Source organism: Scophthalmus maximus, chromosome 3, assembly GCF_022379125.1.
Source record: "Scophthalmus maximus strain ysfricsl-2021 chromosome 3, ASM2237912v1, whole genome shotgun sequence".
In the NCBI taxonomy this organism is placed as follows: Eukaryota; Metazoa; Chordata; class Actinopteri; order Pleuronectiformes; family Scophthalmidae; genus Scophthalmus; species Scophthalmus maximus.
Window position 1 is genome coordinate 23,203,612 of NC_061517.1, and position 10,822 is coordinate 23,214,433.

Below are 10,822 nucleotides of genomic sequence, written 5' to 3' on the forward strand. Positions count from 1 at the left end.
ACCTTGGCTGTGACCTTCGACCACCAAAATCTAATCAGTTCATCTTTGAGTCAGAGTGAACGTTTCTGCCGCAAGTTTAGAGATGCTATAAAATTAAAGTTTGATTGATTCAAGAGCTTGCTCTCAACTTCAATTCAAGTGTGTTTTAATCAGACCTCCAGTCTGATTCCTCGGTAGGGGAAAAAACAGCCGACTTGGAAAATCAGAAACATTTCTGTATTTTGCCCTAAAAAATGTAACCCATGTTTGTCTGTACAACTTTGGACCACTGACCTGCTGTGTTGTATGATAAAATAGGTGGTGATTATTGTACTGCTTGGCCTTCAAACAGACCTAAGCATAAGCTATTGTTTTCTTATAAATGTGGTGTGCACGGGTACAGTACTGCACAAAATTATTGACACCCTTGAATTTTAAGTACATGGTTCAGAATATCTACAGAAAAAAATGCAAATTAACCAATTTTGTATAGCCGGACTGTAGTTATATATTGTCCAAGGAATGTCCACATGAATCCAGAAATCTCAGAAAAGCCTGAGATTTTTTTTCAAGAAACTTTTTCGCAAACATGAGTTTGTTCTGTTCAACAGCGATAAGAAATGAAACCAATGCTCAAAGTATCTGCATGGCAGCCTGAGGCTTCTTACGTCTTGGGGGGTGTTTTTTCCAAGATCTACTTAAACAAACCTCTCTGAATAAGATTCGTCTTCACACCACGCTCAGAAGCATGATGGTTTTGCTCTCAGACAGAAGTTCTTCTCTTTGCTATTGTGAAACAGAAAGCACTCACTCCCTTTATATGCAGTTAATCCATCATCTATGGATTAACTGAAGTCATGTTGACACTGGAAATTGAGCACAGGACTTTTTTTTAAGCTTAGGAAATAATATAAATTCATCAAAAGGGGTGCTAATAAGTGTATCTGGAGTACAATTTGTGTTTGTATCATTTTACCATTATGTTGTTTGTATGTTTTGTATTTTAATTCTTTCGTTTTATTAAATATTTTAATTATACAAAATTGGTTAATTGTTTCATCCTTGTTGTCCAAGGTTCTGCAACCAAATGTTACTGACAGGTGCTAATTTCAGTATTTATTACATTAAATGAATACATTCAGGTAACACAAAATTGGTGGATTTGCATTTATTTCTGTAGATATTGTAAATCATGTACTTGAAATTCAGAGGGGTAAATAATTTTGACCATGACTGTGCAAAGGTAGAAATATATAAAAACCTCACTTCACTGGCTTAAATAGTAGAGTTCTGGTTTACATGAACTAAACTTTGTCAAACCACCTGTCATAACTGCACAGTGGAAAAGATTGACAACACTCACATCATCCACTCTCCATAGGTCACTGCCCAAGCCTTCAGTCTGACCATAAGTGATTGCATTCTTTAGGAAATCAGTTCCACAGCCATCTTGCTGAAAAAGCGAAAATAACACTAATCAACATTTCAAAATAAGGTACAGAGGCCACTTGTCATTTAATAGAGTCCTGATGAAATCAGCACTTACACTGTCAGTGTCTTGTAAAACTGCAACAAGCAATCGGATGTATTCCGTCGCAGCTTTTAGCGTGTCCACTTTACTGGGCTTCCGGTCCGGTCGCATCAGTGGCACCATACGCTTCAGGCGGGAAAACATAGTATTCAAGTTGCGAATCTGCACAGAGAAGAGGCGGGGGTTTCATATCACAAGTGTGGAAGATTGGGCCCCTTGTGAAATTCAAATACTAAGATAAGATTTCTACAAGGCTTGTAAAAGTGACACCTCTCATGATTGCATTATTAAAGGACAGCAATATTAGCTGTAATTGTGTTGGCAAAACCCAGCACAACACGCCAAAGAAATAAAATAACTATTCTGTATTATAATGAAAATGTGGCATTTTCAAAAGAAAATATTACGTAAACGATTCAATCCAAAGTAGGTGCTGCTACGTATTTTGTAGTCCATCTTCGCAAATTTGTAGTTTCACCACGGCAGATACACGTCAATAGCATCCACCGTCGCTTGATGACGTAGTTTAGTGAAAGTCGAGTCGGATGCTCTAAGAAGCGCTGACGGCTTTTCCTATGTCCTATCAGTCCTCCTTTACACCTTTCCTTGACATCATGACGTTCTCCAGTGAGGTCAAGGAATAGTAGATAGGAAAGGAAGAGTAGTTAGGAAGGACAATTCGACCGCACCCTCGAATAAACACGCCAACCAACTTACCAACAAACAAACGGACAAGAAAAAAAACATGATCTGCTTAGAAGAGCCAATAGCACTATCCTACAGATACCATGTTATGCTTGACAAATGAGAACGGAGGAAAAGGTTTTTAACATCGTAAGCTTTTAAATCCTACAATTACCTTGTCCAACTTTAGTTATGAAAAACTACAGTGCTTGATGCCAAACTGAATGGCTAACTGCCATTAGGTCTGCATTTTTACCACGATGATTAAAACGTGAAAATAAACAAATAAACCACAACCATCTGACTGTGGTTGTTGGCCTATTTAAAGGGATAGTTCAGTGAATTTGAAGTGGGTTTGTATGAGTTACTTATGCATAGTTTATATGTTACCTTATGGAGATGGTGATCAGCGGTGTCATTTAACGGAGTTTGGCGGGGAAGTGGAATTAGCGGAAAAGTCAGAGTCCCACTGTTGCAGAGGGGACCACCGCAAAACGTCTTTTTCGCCACATTTTAAAACTTTACCTTAAAAAAAAAAATCCGTTCAATTGTACGCTGTAGGACGTATCTTTTCACTGCCTTAGTTTTTCCCGCCAGACAGACGTTTAAGTGTCCACAAGGTAACGTGTTAACTATGCATAAGTAACTCATACAACCCCACTTCAAAATCACCGAACTATCCCTTTAACACCAAAGGATGTAGCTAGCTGGACTGTACCAACACGTCTTCCAGCCGACATGTGTCCCTGCTACCGTTGGTATGACAGTTGGTAAGGTTTGTATGAGTTACTTATGCATAGTTTATATGTTACCTTATGGAGATGGTGATCAGCGATGTCATTTAACGGAGTTTGGCGGGGAAGTGGAATTAGCGGAAAAGTCACTGAGTCCCACTGCTGCAGAGGGGACCACCGCAAAACTTCTTTTTCGCCGCATTTTAAAACTTTACCTTAAAAAAAAATCTGTTCAATTGTACGCTGTAGGACGTATCTTTTCACTGCCTTAGTTTTTCCCGCCAGACAGACGTTTAAGTGTCCACAAGGTAACATGTTAACTATGCATAAGTAACTCATACGACCCCACTTCAAAATCACCGAACTATCCCTTTAACACCAAAGGATGTAGCTAGCTGGACTGTACCAACACGTCTTCCAGCCGACATGTGTCCCTGCTACCGCTGGTATGACAGTTGGTAAGGTTTGTATGAGTTACTTATGCATAGTTTATATGTTACCTTATGGAGATGGTGATCAGCGATGTCATTTAACGGAGTTTGGCGGGGAAGTGGAATTAGCGGAAAAGTCACTGAGTCCCACTGCTGCAGAGGGGACCACCGCAAAACGTCTTTTTCGCCGCATTTTAAAACTTTACCTTAAAAAAAAAATCCGTTCAATTGTACGCTGTAGGACGTATCTTTTCACTGCCTTAGTTTTTCCCGCCAGACAGACGTTTAAGTGTCCACAAGGTAACGTGTTAACTATGCATAAGTAACTCATACAACCCCACTTCAAAATCACCGAACTATCCCTTTAACACTAAAGGATGTAGCTAGCTGGACTGTACCAACACGTCTTCCAGCCGACGTGTGTCCCTGCTGCCGTTGGTATGACAGTTGGTAAGGTTCGTATGCTGGGTGGTTTGTGTAAAAAGATATATAAATGACTGACTAATGTCCTCTGAAGGAGCTTCGTAAACTGTATAGCAGTCACAGTTGGCTAAACCGGGTAGGAAACGAACAGCTAAGCTAGCCGAACTAAGGGAGTCTGACAGAAACTGTCAAACGAACCACTTAGCTGTCAAACTTTGCCTCTCGGATCATACAGTGTCTTTTTTTTTCTTCTTCTTCTTCTTCTTTTCTCAATGAACACTCACTCTCAATCGTTCCTTGGCGTTGACCAGCTCTCGTTTCTTCACCGTTTGGTTGAAGTCCTCGGCGACGAAATACACGCCGTCCTTGGCTCGTCTGAACTTCTCGATGTTGCTGTACGCGGGCAGCGCCGACTCGCCCGTCAGACGCTTCAGGATGTCGCTCATCAGTTCCTCGGCGGGCGCCTTCATCCCAACGAGGAACATGTGGTCAAGCCCCGTCAACGCGTTGCCCCTCGTTAAACCTTTCTCGGCGATACGCGGCCGTACGCTCGTGGAAGCGGCAGAGATACGGAAGGAGTTCGAACGAGCTCCGAGGGGAAGCACACCTGAGACTAATCAGGGCCCCACCTCTGGTGCCAAAAAGTGATCGTCCGCCAAAAAGTGATCGTCGGCCAGTAACTGATCGTCCGCCAAAAAGTGATCGTCGGCCAGAAACTGATCGTCCGCCAGAAAGTGATTTTATGTGGCTCAAACTCTCGTAACGGCCACATTAACACAATTGTATGTCCATAGTAATATCAAATATGTCTTTGTGAAACTTTAACGATTTATTGTAAGCGAATAATTATAATTGTGGCCGTTGTGTTTGCCGTTGTGGTGCCAAAAAGTGATCGTCCGCCAAAAAGTGATCGCCGGCCAGAAACTGATCGTCCGCCAGAAAGTGATTTTATGTGGCTCAAACTCTCGTAACGGCGACATTAACACAATTGTATGTCCATAGTAATATCAAAGATGTCTTTGTGAAATGTTAACGTTTTATTGGCCGTTGTGGTGCCAAAAAGTGATCGTCCGCCAAAAAGTGATCGTCCGCCAGAAAGTGATTTTATGTGGCTCAAACTCTCGTAACGGCCACATTAACACACTTTTATGTCTATAGTGAATATTAAAGATACGTCTTTGTGAAACTTTAACGTTTTATTGTAAGCGAATAAACATAATTTTCTGGCCGTTGTGGTGCCAAAAATTGATCGTCCGCCAAAAAGTAATCGTCGGCCAGAAACTGATCGTCCGCCAAAAAGTGATTTTCAGTGGCTCAAACTCTTGTAACGGCCACATTAACACACTTTTATGTCCATGGTGAATATTAAAGATACGTCTTTGTGAAACTTTAACGTTTTCTTGTAAGCGAATAATCACAGCTGTGGCTTCATGACCAGACATGGTTTGCTCACAGGAAATGCGATCCTATTGTTTTTAAGGTTTGTATGCGTTTGTATGTCTAATATTACTACACTGTAATAAACATGATGATATATGGTAATGAGTTATGTATGAAATAAAAAAAAATTATTGCAATTATCCTTATAACTGCATTATTTGACCTGCTCTGTCTTAGATTATAACCCTTGCAGTTTTTTTTTTACCTTGAAATACCTTAAAATGGTCCATACAAGTCATAAAACACAGTGTTATAATCTGCCAAAAAGAACAGAAATCAGTTTCTGGCGGACGATCACTTTTTGGCACCACACCCCGCTGCCTGCGCGCTGCTCACACGGAAAGAGTGATGACGAAAGGACATGATAATTAACACACACCAAAAAGATTTCTTCAAGGGAAATGAAGAAATTGTCTCCTGCAAGAATTTTGGTGAAAGGTGCTTTCATAAAAAAATATTAAACTCAGAATATTACCAGTTCAATGGCCTTTATGTAACCTATAGTCGTAACCTGACCCGATAAAAAATCTTTATCGATCTTTATCATCATTTTTTCATTGTGCTTGTTAATTGCCTACATACTTAATACTGAATATTTGTGACCCGCCCCCTGCCACACACACACACACGTGTCTCTCTATAGTTGTGAGGACCCCCATTGACATAATGCATTACCTTGCCCCTTACCCTAACCTTAACCATCACAACTAAATGCCTAACCCTAACCTATACCCAAACCTAGCCCAATTCTAACCCTAACACTAAAACCAAGTCTTAACCCCCTTGAAGTTGAGGACCGGCCAAAATGTCCTCACAACGTCAAAATGTCCTCACAACGATGGTGTAGAGCCAAAATTGGTTCTCTCAACTATAGAAAGTCATGCGCGCACACACACACACACACCCATTGGTACAAGTGTGCACTTTTTATTTACTCTTCATATAAAAAAAAATTTTTTAATGCTATCTTACATATTTCATGAAGAAACAGTCTTTACAAAATCATATTTGTATTGCTTAAAAGCCATAGACTGTATAAAAATGGATGTAGCTTCCTGGGTCTGGAAATTGAAGCCAATGCAGAGAGTGTCTGACACTTATTACTTATTCTCTTGAATTCTCTTGATCAACGGAGGTCTAATCGACTGGTGACAAAAACAAGTCTGTTAGAAGTCTATGAGAAAATGACTCTACTTGTCACTTGATTTATAATGTAAGTAAATATTTTCGGAGAAGTTTATGGTCGCAATCACTATTTTTAAGTCTTCTTCAATACAACAAGATATTCATTGACTAAAATTATCATTATTGCAGTTGTAGTACCTCAAGTTCTCAGTCAGACAGTTCAACCCTCTCTTCCAAATTATGGTTCCTCAAAAAAACCAAGAAGATGGTGCCGGCTAAAATGTCGAGCTCGAGGCTTAAAAACAGCAGTTCAGTGCACTGGGTAGTGTCGCGGTGGGTTGCCACTTGAGTACAGCAGGAAATAATAGGTGAATGGAAAGCATTTTACTTTAAAAGTGGAGGGTCGAGTTGGTACACATAGAGTCCTACATGGTCAGGCCCCTGCATACATATACAGAGATATGGAGATCTAGTAAACTCACTTATTTCTTACGCCACATCTCCAGATTTTTCTTCCCTCTGCACTGGCAACATCCGTTGATGGAGGCATTATGTTTCCTAGTTGTCTGTCCTCAGGGTTGGGTCGATTACTTGGAAATGCAGTCAGTTACTGATTACAAATTACATGGGAATTTTTGGTAATCAGTAACGTAATCCATTGGATTACAAAAATAATGTGATCTAATCTGCGTACTTTTTGAGTAGTGTGAACAGTAATATATATATATTTATTTTCAAAACATCATCAACATGTAATCAAGTAATCCTTGAGACCTTGACAAGGTAAATCTAATTACACATTTTTTCACATGTAATCTGGCCTGATTATAGTTACTTATTTTTGTTATCTGATCACGCACCTTTGGGGAATTTGTAACAAATGTTCACTCCAACTCAATGATGAACTGACTATATTTTGGTGGTCAAAGGTAAAGGTCATAGTGACCTCATGAACATATCTGTAACATAACATAGCTCAAAAATGAATTGTTAATTGATACAAACTGTCAGACAAATGTCTCATGTACCAGTTAAGACCTGGTATAAAATCTGTGCTGAGGGATCTGATCATAAATTGACAGCACTGGGTATGTCAGTTCACACCTGGTGTTAGAATCCATCCTGAAAACGTCTCCTGTGATCACTTGTGATCGGATCTCACTTCCCAGCTCTATATGCAAATACAAACCTACGTCACTTCTGTTCTTAGAACAACAAATTATGTTGTTATAGCCAGTCTGACGATACAGATGTGTCTGTGTGTGTCTGTGTGTTTGTTGTGGGAGGGAGCGACAGACAGAGGGAGAAAGTGGAGGCAGGGGCGGCTGAGCGAACCACTGTTTGCTGTCTGGTTCCACCATGGTGGAACGAGTTGTGTGAATGTAAAGTTGTGTAGATGTAGCCAAAGCCATAATAAGAAGAACTGATTAGAAGAACAGATCAGAGGGAATTTCAGAATGCATTGACAAATAATCTATGTTGTTACTTTGATATAGTGAAGTAACTGAATTTCTTCATTTCGGGAACTTATGTTTTCACTTACACAATAATTGTGTGTGGTTAAAGACATCCATTGGCTATTACACATGGTCAAACAACTTCACGAATGCAACATGAGATGCTTTCTCATCTTTGCAGTAGTATTACTGTGTCGTTTCAACTTTCTATAACACTTTTCTAAACTAGAAGGGGTCCCTGAGAGTGGATTCCTCCATCAAGGTTTACACCATGTCTCGCTGTGTTAAGAAAGTGAAAAGACATTCCGGGATTCGCTCCGGGTCTTTGGGTGAACTGGTGGCCTTTGTTGAGGGCCCCACCCCCTTTACAAATTTTCAAGGAAATTAGTTCATTAGTTGAGTAATGCTGCTGACTGACAGACATACGGAACTGCATTGCATTCATTCATTCCTAGATACTGAGATTTCTTATTTGACAGTGAGCAATCATGGCGCTTTCGCAATTGATCTGCTTTACTTCCTTCTCGGTGTGAGACACTGTTAAATATTGATGTCTCTTTAAAATGAGGAAAGCCCAGGTTGAAGTGCTGGAAGTCGCTCTCAGGAGCAGTTAGACCAACATGGGATGCTTTATGGATATAAATGTATGCATATGAAATGTATGCACTAACTTATAAGCCAATTGATAGCATGTGGTAGTTATGAGATCTTTGGTGTCAATTATTTTTTAAATTCAGTGAATGCAATGCATTTCCGTACAGACAAACTAACAAACAACAATGAAAACATAACCTCCTAGATGGAGGTAATGAAACACCAAATCAGCAGATAAAATGAATACTAAATAAAAACTCCAGACCAGTAGACTTGCTTGATTGCCTATCGCTGTGAAATATTATACTCCTCTCTTAGTAGGTATAAACACTGGACGCTTCACTAAGGATCCCTTTGGTTTCATTTCTGAGCATTATTTGCATCCTGTTAACTCAGTCACTTTGAAGCAATAGGAAAGATCATTACACACCAGACGTTGTAACATTTGAAACTCCAGCATGTATTTAGGAAATTGCTTTTTATCACTTTTTATGTCTGTCTTATTAAATCTGCTCAGTCTGTAACAAAGTTCTGTCAGACTCTACGTGGTAACAATGGAACTTTGAGCTAAATGCTAATGTCAGCATGGTAATATGATCACAATGATGATGTGCTAAACAGGTAGAATGTTTGTTAAGATCTGCCCCTTCATTCCTGGACTCTGTGCTACTATATCTAGTTTATTTTTTAACATTGCTGTCCTTCTTCATCCATTGTGGTGTCTTTGTCCACTTTTGTGATTGTCTGCCCTGCCATGATTAATTTTGCCTGTGTCCCATTACACTCGCCTTCCTTGTGTATTTAAGTCTTTGGGTTTCCCTTAATTTTTTGCCAATTGTAGAACCTTGTTCTTCTGCTCAGTTCACCTGTGTTTCAGCCAGCCAGAACCTCTGTGACCCTGTTTATTCATATATATTTGAAATACCTTTACTGCACCTTCCTGCGTTGGTGTGTCCTTCCTGAAATTGTGACACAATCACAGTTTACCAGAGAGCTTTCCTTAACTGGTTTAAAACATGGAAAAGGGGGCGGGCCAAAGAGGTAGGGGGCCATCTTGGTGGGGAAGGTCCCGAATGGACAACCATTATCTGAAATCTAGTGGCCTGACCTTGAACATATATTTACAACACTCTCAATATATCTTGATGTAAGTTCACTACATTTCAAGTTTAAGTGAACTTACATTTAAGATATAATGTTATTAAATATTGGAAACTGAAGAAACTGAAGATTTGCCAGTCCACCACAACTGGCAAATCTTCAGTTTCTAATATTTCACAGTATATTTATCCTGAAAAGCAAAAGCTTTTAGAACAGGCTCAGTATTGTTTTTTCTACAACAAATCTGTGAAAGAAGACGCCACATCAGCCCTCAACAGCTCATCACTTCAGGAAATCAACAGCTCACCTTGGAAGCAGATTGCTCTGAGGAGTGGATCAGCGTAGCCCCAATCACAGTCCAGAGTGTTTAGAGGCCTATACAGTTCAGTGAGTCACATCACTGTTTGTGTAAATCCAACATCACTGTGACCTCTGTGGCCATACTGTCAGAAAAATCAAAACAAGTGTGCCTCTTTGATCTGCCTTACGACGTCAGATACTGTAGAAGAGGTACAAGAAGAAGCACACACATCGTCAGCTGGTAGAGCAGTGTCAGAGATGGAAATAGAGATTTGTTGCACACCCATAGAAGTGGGGTCTGGGGTCTTGTGGCCACTCTCTGCAGACCATTCATACTTCCACCATAAGAGGGTGGCAGAGAAATATTGAGAGATCCATCTGGACCATGTCGGAGGCTACTGAAAGAGCCTCCAAATCGCTACAGCATGTATCAGGAGGAGTTACCTGCTGCTACTTGGACACAAGTCTGGGGGTCTGATTCATCCTGACTGAGATGCCTGAGTGAGTGTATGATTTTGAAAAACCTAAAAACACCCAGTGATCTTAGGTTACATTACTTATGATAAAAGTATACCATAGGGTGCATCTCAGACTCAGAGATTAATTTGCAATGCCCACCCGTTTCCAGGCACTTATTCCTCTTACAAAAATGGAATATTCCACATTTTTGAGCATAACACTACAGAGATAGATAGAGTTTTAAGCTGAGGACCAATCCTTCCTAATGTCTTTAGCTGAAGACCAGTCTTGGTTGACAGTGGTCACACTTTTGTTGTTTCACCTTGAAAGTGATTCTCGATTCATACACTGTAAAGTACAGCAGCAATTATTAACTGTACATTGACTTTTAAAAGCTAAGGTCTGCCTTTTTTCAATTAAAGGGACCAAATTCTTACTACTATAGAGTCACTTTTGTTAACTGAAATTATATTCAATATTGCATTTCTCCTTACATGTGATTGTGATCAGTCATAGGGGTGCCATAAGAAAAATAGATGCGGAAATATAAAGAGGAATTAATTA